The 11,686-nt window shown below is 35.0% G+C and overlaps 1 pseudogene; it reads left to right on the top strand.

Moving 5' to 3' along the window:
- The first annotated feature begins 4,263 nt into the window (after positions 1-4,263).
- Positions 4,264-8,100, top strand: LOC113777224 (annotated as a pseudogene).
- Positions 8,101-11,686: the final 3,586 nt, after the last annotated feature.

The following is an 11,686-nucleotide window of genomic DNA, read 5'->3' as shown; positions in this document are numbered from 1 at the left end:
TGGAAAAGCATCTTCTAGGAACTTATAGTACTTTCTAAGAGGTTTCCAACGGTATAAAGTTTTCCAATTTTCGACTTGTACCGAGTGAGTTACGATTTTTCAAAGATTCATAATAAAGCTGAAAATTTTCCAATTTCAAAGAAATAGAGTTTTTCAAGAACTCTTTACTCTTTTGATATTATCTAAACGTTTTGCCCACGATTTTCATGATAAAAACTCAACTAATATTATACTTCATAAAACGCAAGTTGAACCTCGATTTACGAGTAATTGAGGTTCATTTTTGTGAAATATTCCTTAGATCGTACTAATGTACAATCTTGCTTGATAATTGAGATACTTGAGTAATTATCCACTATTAAATGCCAGGCGCACAAGGAGACCTTCAAGAGGATCTCACCGTGGACACTTGAACTCCCAGAAAATAATTCTTATTGAATTGCTCGGTGAGTGTCAAGTGTATGAATTTGATACTTGCTTATTTGTGATACTTGTTGGGAGTTTTAAAAATAAGGGCGGGTGCGTACTTTATCGCACTCGTTCTAATTTCAAATGAATGAATGAATGAATGAAATGTATTGAATGAATGAATGAATGCAATGTCATGTCATGAATGCTTGTGTCGTTGGAGTGAATCTCCTCGACTACCAAATGAATGGGGGACGCCCAAACTCATAGGCCGTCCTTAGACTCGAGCCGGCAATGGGCTTGGTCGGGAACTTGGGCGAGCCATGAGATTATAAGCTCGACCTAATAAGAGGTCTTGCTTGGCATACTCGTCGAGTATCGCCCTAAAAATAGACTTGTGGGCCCTTGGGGTGTACGGTGGACGGAGGAAAGTAAGTGGTGATCTACGGAAATGGAAATACCGACCTGGTTGACAGGAGGGTCAATGCGGGAAGGTATACGAATGACAACGGCAGATCAAGTGGAATTTAGCTCCTGAGAGCTACTATATCCTTGAATTGTTTCTGATTACTTTTCCTGTTTGAATAATTGATTATTGAAAAGACATGGCTTTATTTATTAAAGTTGGGATTGTTATTTGATTACGTGCTTGCATGTGTGTTCTTGGCCTCACGAGCGTTTAGCTCACCCTATAGTTTTGTTTTCCTTAACAGGACCGACTCTTGGAGAAATATGGAGAAACCATCCGTTGTAATTTTGTTAAGACTCCTGTTATATATTTTGACTAGGCCCGGGTTTGGGTTGTACTTTTGGAAATTGAAAACTTGAAATGTTTGGGCCCTGATGTGTACTTTGAATTGAAGTCGTTTCATGATTTCCCGATGTACTGGTTATACATTAAGTGACTTATTAAGCTTGAACGCTTCCGCATTATTGTATTCATGTTGCTCTCATCGAAGTGCTTAATTCGGTTTTAAATTGAATGGAATTGCTTGAGTCCTGGCGAGAGCTGGGCAGGCGTCCGCGGATACCCTTTGGTCCGCCTTAGGGAGATGTGGGGCGTCACAAATCATTTCATTGAACAACCGGGGGCTGCCATGATTTTTCTATGCAAATCATTTTTGTGAGGACATGGATGATCCCCGGGCTGCCTTTGACTTTTCTCGACGTCATCATCATTCAGTTATGGCAGTGAAATGGTTTTGTCCCCCTGGAGGTCACATCAAATTGAATACGAACACCAGTGTGGCCGTCGAAAAAGGAGCGGGGGGTGGTATTCTATGGGACCATAGCAGTGAATCTTTGCTTTCTATAAAGAATTTGGAGATGTTGATGTGTTGGTAGTTGAAAGTCTCTTGCTGATGTATGGTCTGTTGCTTTGCCAGGAAAGGGGGTGTAGTCATCTGTTGGTAGAGGTGGATTCTGAAGTCCTAGTTCACTTGGTTTGTTCAGGAGCGCTGGCGAAATGGCCATTATGTAATGTTCTGCAAAGGATTAGGGGGCTCTTACAGAGTTGGCTGCCACGGTTGTTCATGTTTATCAAGAGGTGAATGCTACTGTGGATAAGCTAGCGGGCTTGCAACTCAATGAAGATGTTTTTTACAATTCCCCTCACCAGACCATCTTCAGTCAGGGCACATAGACAAATTCCCTTGTGTTCGTCGTCAGATTGTAAGGAAATAGGTCCCTTAGTTTCTTTTACGCATGCTATCTTGTTGACACTCTTATTTTGTTTTCTTTTTCCCCCAATAAAATAGGGCTTGGCATCCCTTCCCCGGGTTTGGGGGGGTTTCTGCCAAAAAAAAAAACTTTCTAGTTTCTTATGATAATTCATAACATTCAAATTTTTTTGTAAGAAAATATCAGTATACATTTAAACATGAAAGATTATTAAGGATAAATAAAGAAAAATCTTTGAATATCTCAAGGACCTTTCACTGAGAATAAATTACCTTTTACAAAGAAAAATAATAGTATATATATGTGACCATTGAATAATACCAATGTTTCACTCTCAACGAAAGAAACATGAAAGAGAAATATGGATATGTATGTATAAATTTAGTTCATTTTGTAAAAAAAAGTATTATGTCTTTTGTAATAATTCCTTATCACAAAAATAAAAATTAAATGTTCAAAAAAGTATTTCACTTTCACTTTTCTTTCTTTGTTGTTAACAGTAGTTTCTTTTGTGGTATTTTTGTATAAAAAGCATTTAAATAGCATAAATTATTATAAGTAACTAAACAATTTAGTTGATAAAATAATTTGCATAATTTTTATAATTATTTACATCTACAATTGTATCACCATTTTCTCAAATAAAATTATCAAAGCATTTTGTATCCGAAACATGACTGTCTTTTCATATTTCTCATGCACAAAAATCTATTTTACATATTTCATCATTTCTCTGTGGGGGCCAATATATCTCCCCGAACTCATAGTATCAGGGGACGTAACTAGGAATTAAACCTACTATTTTGTGTTTTCATTTCTATCGCATAGGTATGTCGTATGTTGTGAAGGAAATCAATCAATTCTAATGCAAAAAAAAACCTATATAGCCAGACTTTAGTCGCCACCTACTACCAAAATTTGATATTCAGACTATATAGAGGCTTGTGTTTATGAAACTTATGAGTTTTTTTTTTTTTTTGAAAAATATGACACTTATGAGTTGTGTCAATGAAACTTATGCCCGAAGAGATTTTTATACATTCACAAACAACGACTGATTTTTTTTGGATGATTGGCACTGGCAGGGGAACTTTTTCTCCAAAGACTTGTAGCTACTTTATTAAAGAATCATCTTTTCAATCATCCTTGTAATCTAGTTTCCTCTCCCAAGTATTACTGATGTCCTAGCAAGTCAATTATTTTTTTTCTAATTTACCTTAGCTTTCAGTTTTGCTGATTTTCATTTTCTAGGATTGTTCATCTTGAATTGTTGGTGGATTTCTGAAAAGGTACTTGTTCAATATTCTCCCAACTTGCTTCACTTTTCTTTGGTGTCATGTTTATTAAAAATAGTTGAATTACTAGGCTATGTTATTTCCTGTTTCTTGATATTAATTCCACATTTTACATTTGTTATTATTTTTAAATATGCTCTGTTTCACTTTTTGCCGAAATTATTTGATTTTGCTAAAAGAAGCTTACTTAAATTGATAGCAATGCAAAGATTACCCTTAAGAGAAATTTTATGTTGCACTAAATGTGAGAGAGGAAAGTAGGGATCGGTCCTTGCCTGTTGAATCATACAATGAAGATTTTGTATTTGAGCAGATTTGATAATGCTTGTTTTGGGTAGGAATGATTTGGTATTGGTATGTTGTTAACTTTTTGCTTTAATTCGTGGATTTTGCAGTTCTCTCTCTATCTTTTTGTCTCTCTCTCTCTCCCCTCTCTTCTTCCACATGTATACTTTTCTTTTTGTGGAAATTTGTGAAGAAGTGTGTCCATGGACTTGTGATTTACAAAGGTGACACAGTTTCGAGCTATTCAGGAAATAGAACTATTTATCATAAAGTGTATTTTTTAGTTTTTACGTGAGATGTACTGCTAAGTGTACAGTTCATGCAAAATAGCATTCAAATGCACTTTACATATTGCTCAAATTTGAGCACACTTCATGAATTAAGCATTCCTACGCACCCTTTTCACAGAGTTTCCCTTTGTATTTTTGTTTATGTAATAATTTATTTTGTTCCTTCATGATTTTGCATTTTTGGCATTCTAAGCCCTTTGAATTGGCGCCAGGATTTCATATTGACCAAATTTTAACAAAGTAAACTACTGATTCTAGGCTAACAAAGAAGTTGGAAGGGTCAAGGAGGTTAAAGGTAGTAGAAGATGAGAGCTATTAAGAAGACCTTCTTCATATCTCATGGATCACCAATGCTTTCTATAGATGAGTCATTGGCTGCTAGACATTTCTTGTAGGCTTTCAAAAAAACTATGTTTAGTTAGAGACCTAAGAGGATTATGGTGATATCTTCTTATTGGGATACCTCAGAACCAACTGTAAATACCATCCATGGTTGCCATGATACCATCCATGACTTCTATGGTTTCCCCAGGCCCATGTATGAGGTGCCTTCCTATTCTTTTTTCCTTCTTATAACACATTTATGCTCATGTGGATGTAGTATGTTGGTATATAGGTATATGGCACTTACATATGTTCTATGATTGTTTATAATTTACTTCCACATGTTTTAGATTCAATATTGACACTTGTTGGGAGCTATCTCATACATTAGATAGGTTTTTGCTTTTGTCTTTCAATATGAATTGTGTCAGTTCATTGTGCTTGTATGTTAATTGTAGGATGTTGATGCGCATTTAACCTAAACAATGGACAATAAGTTGGCTGGTTAGAAGAATTTAAAACAAAACTTGACATTTTTATACTCATCTTGGTTATTAAAGAAGAAAAGAATAACATAAGATCTAAGAGGATATGTAAAATTTATATAATATATTTTGTTTGGCAATGTATTACTTGTGCAAACTATAAGTATCTCATTCATTTATTGATGTAGATGCATGTATGTTGATGTTCTACAAGACAATTATATGAAAGAAATTTGCTAGCAAATTTGAAAGATATGAAATTCTTGGAGAATATGAAATTTTACAACAACTTTTGAATTTTTATTCTGAATATTCTGTTATTTAAAGATGGTCTAAACATTGTGGTATGCTGTTTATGTAACCCTACAGTTTGGATATTGGCTCTAACTAATTTGCTAATGGGGTGTATTCTAATCTCTCTGGATTTGGACCACAAGGAGTAAAATTTTTACAAGTCTCGATGATGATCTTCTTCATTGAAGATTTTGTTATAGTATTCGAGTTAATAAATAACATCTTCTTCATTGAAGACATTGTTCATGGTAGTTTGAATATGTCTTGTATGCTTTCTTTTGATATGTGACCACAGTTTTTTTTTAGCATCAACCTTGATTTTGTAGTTTTAGAGATCTATTTAGCCAGTGATCTTTGTCCCTCTCTTAGTTTATTTCAATTTGCTTTGCTAGCTCTTGACTCTTGAATGCTATGTGGTCATTCCTAAAGTATCATAGGGCTTTCTTAACTTGTATTGCTAGAAGCGCTCAATTGCTTGTTTTAAAGAAGTTTCTTTTATTCTAGCTAACGTGTCAGAGATGCTATTCTAGTTCCATGTTGCTTTTTTGAAAGTGCCTATCTTGTCAGTAACTATATTAGGCCATTCTGCCTATAACCAATTGCTTGTGAGTTGGATCCTCTGGTTCTCTATCTTATTTCCAGAGCATGCAACATTGTTCATTTCTGACTTCTATGTCCACCACTAAAAATTGCGGTACAAAATTAGGCTTGTTGAAGATAATCTAAGAGGGCTTAGTGAACTCTATGATTCTCCTCTAACAATTTAGGATCATATATGAGTTCTTAATTATAGAGAACAAATTATTATGTATTCAAGAATTAGGGACAAACACCAAAAATCACAGAGTTATTTGTCAAGTTCTTTCCCAGTGTCTAGTATCCTAAATAAAGATGTAGATTTTAACTTGTTATTATGGGTATATTACAAACCACTCTAGTAGTTGTGCTAATGTTGAACATTTATATGACAATCTCAAGCAACTGCTATTCTTTCTCTGCTTCTTTGTAGTGATGGCATGTTATTTGTCATTAACTATCACAATATTGCATTAAAAGAATAAACAAAGATGGAAGAGTATTTTCAAGTTAAAGTAGGTTGAAGTAGTCAACTTTATTGGCAATAGGGTCTTTGCTAGGTTATGAGGTCCTCAAGATATGTTGTTCGATCTATTCTTAAGGTCTTATTGCAAGCAATCACCTATTTTAGGTGAAATGTTAGTTTTCCTGATTCTTCATCCAAGTTTATTATTTATCCATTTCAATGTGCATTTGTTTCAAAGTGTCTTGAGTTGGTGAGTTGATAAACCTTAAAGAGTCCTTGTACTGCTTCTCCACTGGAATCCAAACTTGATTGTAGTTCATAGATGACTACTCTAGGGAAAATGGCTTTTAACAAAATCAACAAATATAGGGGACATGTTAAAAAATGAGGTCAAAGATTGGGGTGAGAAGGACTAGACATAGAATCTGAAGGTACTAGGCTAGCGGAAGATGGGTCGATTAAGTGAGCAATTGAGTGAGGAAGTGGTTGCAACTATTATCTGGCAATTGAGAAAATGCTAGTGGTTGAGGTAAAGAAGAAAAGAAGAATGGAATGACAGAGATATTAAAGGGGGTTATGCATCAGGAGGGTGGCAAAGTTTCCTTCAGAAGTGAGGGGAAAAATGGATAGAAATGGCATTCGTTTGGATAGGCATGCTTAGATCACCTAGCAAACGAATGAAAATTGACATTGTAAAGTTTATTTACAAAGACAAAGTTACTGAATTTTCTTTTACCCTACGACAAAATTTAATAGGATAAGTGTTGTTAAATTGTAGGGCAAAATCATATTATAAAAGTTATTGTATTTGAAGAAACAAGTTTAATTATTGCAAAATCTTTCACTAAGATTTACTCTTAAAAGTAAGGATTAATCTTTCCTACACTGACAGTGTATACACTATCAGCGTTGGATGATTGACAACTATGCAAAATTTGAATTTGAAATTCAACTTTTGTATATATGTCATGAATCCAATGATGATAGTGTATACACCGTCAGTGTAGGAAAGATTTACTCTTAAAGTAATGGTACTTGCATAAGATGGAAAATTATATAAGAAATCAAAAACCAGCATTTTACTTCTTGTGGTTTTTCATATCTTTACAACTTTTGAAGACTATATATATGGCAAAGCTTGCTTATCATGCATACAAGACTGATTCACCGCTTTGAGTGTGGAAAGGTGACTTTTGTGCAACCATTACTAGTCATTTTTTTAAGTAGGCAGTAAGTGGGAGACCTTTCTACACCTTGCAAATGCAATTTTCACTGAACTTGAGCAACAGCAGTCTTAAGAAAGTTGTTAAACCATATGGAGTGAAGTACTTGACCATATGGAGTGTATTACTTAGTAATATACAGTGTTGTATAGTAGAACTCGAAAATTGTGATTAATTGAATATCTGACTTTATCCTGCTAAAAGAATTCCTACATCATCTTCACTTATAAATTTCAGCTCAATTATCCAGCAATTGGAGCTCCAGAATTGGCAAAGAAGGTGAAAGAACTGCTTGCAGCCTCTGGTTTCAATCAGGTAGATGAGGATAAGAAGCATGGCTTCGATCATGGAGCATGGGTACCCCTCATGCTTATATACCCAGAAGCTGATATCCCTGTTTATTAACTGTCTATTCAGTCAAGCCAGGATGGGACTAACCATTATGAAATGGGTAGAGCTTTGGCCCTTCTCAAAGATGAGACTACCTAATAATTGGTTATGGATCTGCCACTCATAACTTAAGGTCTCTACATCAATCTAGTTATGTTCAATCCTAGGCTATACAATTTGATACTTGGCTAAAAGAAGCGCTTATCAACGGAAGGTATAATATCATACTAAACAAACTTGTTATTCATGAAAGAGTGTGCATTCATCCTCATATGTTGGAAACTTTGTAAATACAAAAATAGAAACAAAGGCATCCACTGCCACCATATAATCTGGTATGCAAGAGCTGGCTACAATATGATATACTATCTAAATATGGCATAGTTGAATATAGTCTTTGTTATGTTGTAAATAATTTATAGAGGAGCATTCATATTATGACCTTAAGGATGATGAAGGTTATCAACTTTGTGATTCACTTATATACATGTACATATGAGAGTTATATTGTGTTGCACTTTGGTGAAGCTAAATACGGTGAATTGGTTCATATTGATCTTCCCCAAAACCAAACAAGTAACTAAATTGACATATTACTTGTAGCATCTTCACTAATTACTTTTAAAAATTTTTTTGAAGTTTTTAAATTATCATTTAGTTTCCTGCTAAGGACTTATCTTAGTTTAGACCTCTCATTATGCAATTTATTTTATTGAGTCTCTTATACTACAAAGAACCAAACCTACATCACCTAATGGTATTCCTCTTGAAATTGATGGACAAAACCTTGTGCAAACTTACCCTAAGTGGAAGAGAAGCCATTACCTGCAAGTAGAAATTCTGATTGTGCCAATTTTAGCAAAATTGTGAAGCCTTTTACTTTTCCCATCTCAACCCCATCAAGAGTTGAATTTACACATCCAAATGATAACAACACAGTTTCATGTTCTACCTTTCACTTATATGAACTTTTATTAATATCACATTTATGATTGGTAAAACTTATTTTGAGAAACAACCTATTAAGTACACTATTTTGTGAACATGGAAGATATTAGGGACTAAATGGAGAGAAATAAAACGACGAAGGGATGAAACTGAGATTAGGGACTAAATGGAGAGAAACAAAATGACGAAGGGATGAAACTGAGATGAGTCCAAAAGAAAACTAAAACAGCAATTTGCCCTTACAAGATCATTACTTTCATACTTTAAATTAATCTTTTGCAAATTTTGGATTGGAAATTCACAGTTGATGCTTTTGTCCCTTATTGTTTTCATCAACTAGGAACTACACACTAGAGCTTAAATTTTGGGTTATCAAGTTCTCATCCTAGCAAGGAAAATATTGCAAAGGCCTATACTGATGCTCTCTGTATTGAATTTTACTGAACTAGTTGTTCATAATCTCTTACTTGTCTTTGGTATTTGTCTAATCCCTCTATTTCACTTAAAATCATAGTTATTAAACTCGGCCCGGAGGGGAGACCGGCGAAGGAGGTGGGTCAACGGGTCACTGGTTCAACCGGTGGGTGAGTGGTTGAACCAGTGGGTCACTACATATATTTAAATATTATATATTATAAATGTTGATATAGGATGTATGACATAAATTATAATAAATAATGTCATAGCAAATGCTCATATAATTTAATTTGCTATAAAAAAATTAATTCATATAAGAATCAATAAAATATAAACTTATTTAGTAATACACCAAATTTCAAGTATAAAATTTTATCTATGTTTAGTGTAATTATCTGACTTATTTATAAATTTTAAGTGCAAAAAATTATTAAAAATAATATATGTTTTTAAAATGAATTATGTAATATGTTATTTTTGAAGTCCATTTCATAAGTTTGGGGGTCATAAATTTTTATTAAAAGATTCCAAATAAATTTGTTTTAGAGAAATGAAAAAGAAAGATAAAATTGAAAATGTTTATATAGTATAAGTAAGCAAACTTATCACCATCTCATGAAGTAGCCTAGCGGTTGCGTCGTTGTTGCTCTGTACCAGAGGTACAAGGTTCGACTCTCGGCATAAGCATAAAATTTTTTATATGAAACCTGGTTCTTAGACAAAACCGGCCGGGTTTCCGGTTTAGTCCGGTCGAACCGCCGGTCCGTTGACTAATCAACGGTTTGACTGCTTAAACGATCCAATTTGAAACCCAGCCCGGTCTCATGCCCGGTTTGACCGGTTCGACCGCCGGGCCGGGCCGGGTTTAATAACTATGCTTAAAATACAAGATATTATTTAGCACCATAAGAAAACACCTACTTGATCAATCTTGCCTGCCTTAAAAAGTTTGGGCTTACATTAAAAGTAAGTCACTTTGTTGAGCACTACTTAGAATGCAAGGAACTATGTAACACCTCACACAAGACCTACTTGATTAATCTAGCCTGCCTTAATGACTTTAGATTGGAGATAAGGCATGTAGCTTTGAAGAAAAGACTGGAACCGTGCTAAGGGAAGGCCAAAATGGACCATGGTTGAAAGCAGGAGACATAATGGCTTCACCCCTGAGGACTCAATTGGAAGAAAGGATACCAGCTCAAAAGACACAAGAAAAGAACAAAGCACAGGAGCTATAACTATAAGTGAAAATCAAAGAAGGAACATAGTGGGGCAGAATAGCAAAGACCAACAGAACTCTCAGCACAAGATTATGCAAGAAAGGAAACAACAGGTAAGTGAAGGAAGGGAGCAGCTGGAAAAGGAAATAAGGGAAGTACAAGGGGAGAGTATAGGGGATAAGGAAATCTTGAGGGAAGATGGAAAGGAAAAGGATTATCAAGTGCAAACACCTCCAAATATTTACATAAAGGAAAAGGAAGTTTCTAGGGAGCATGGCAGAGGAGATGAAATGTGGATTGATGCAAATGAGGGAGAGAAAAGGAATTTGCAGGAAAATGCACAAGGGGGGAACAAAGGAAAAGAAGGAATAGTAGAAGGAATAGGAAAAGAAGGAAAACAGGAGCTGGTGCAAAAAGAAAATGTAGTAGGTGGGAGGAGAACCAGAACAACTAAAAGGAATCCAAGAGGGATGAGAACACCTCTAGCAAAAATAGAGGGACAACAAAAGGAGTCAATCCTAAGGGAGAAAAGAAAATTCAAGCTAAGGGATGAACCAAAGGACATGATTGTGGATTCAGACAAAATATAAAAGAGGGAAAATAAGCTTGTAAAAAGAGAGCAACAATCTGAAACACAATAAGGGTGACAGATGCAATCCCTGAATGGCCTCCACAATGTCAATGAAGGTGATGCTGTGGAACTGTTAAGGTGCAGAGAGCCCCTTGATAGTTCCCAAACTCAAGGAGGTATTACATCTTCACACCTTGAGTGTTTTATTTCTGTGTGAAACAACAAACCAAAAAAAGTTTATGGAAAATGTAAAGAAGAAACTAAACTTTGAGGAATGCTGTGTAATAGATTCAGTAGGTAAATCTAGAGGGCTAACTTTGCTTTGGAAGCACTGGATTAGAATTTTACAGATTGAAGTATCAAATTTTTACATTACTGCTCACATTTTGGATGTGGAAGAAAATTGTAAGTGAACTTTTGTTGGAATATATGCAAGTACAGATACTGGGAAAAAAAGATTGTAGTGGAGGGAACTAGAGAGTAAAATGAATCACTGGGGAGAGAAATGGATAATGGCAAGGGAATTGAATGACATATTATCAAACGGGGAGAAGTGGGGTGGAAGGCAAAGACCTGAAAACAGTTTTGATGATTTTAGGAGTTTAATTCATAGGAATAACCTAGTAGATATAAGGTATGAAGGAAAGCCTTGGACATGGATCTCACACTGGAATAGTTAGGAGATAAAAGAAAGGCTGGATAGAGTGCTAGCAAATCAGGAGTAGAGCCAAAAGTTTGAAACAACAAAGTGCTTGCATATTGAGAAGGAGGTTTTTGATCATAGTATCATGTTGCTAGACAAAAAGCCAAAGAG

Source organism: Coffea eugenioides, chromosome 7 (assembly GCF_003713205.1).
Source record: "Coffea eugenioides isolate CCC68of chromosome 7, Ceug_1.0, whole genome shotgun sequence".
Lineage (NCBI taxonomy): Eukaryota > Viridiplantae > Streptophyta > Magnoliopsida > Gentianales > Rubiaceae > Coffea > Coffea eugenioides.
The sequence above is the reverse complement of the archived record's forward strand: the minus strand, read 5'-3'. Positions and strand labels throughout refer to the sequence as shown.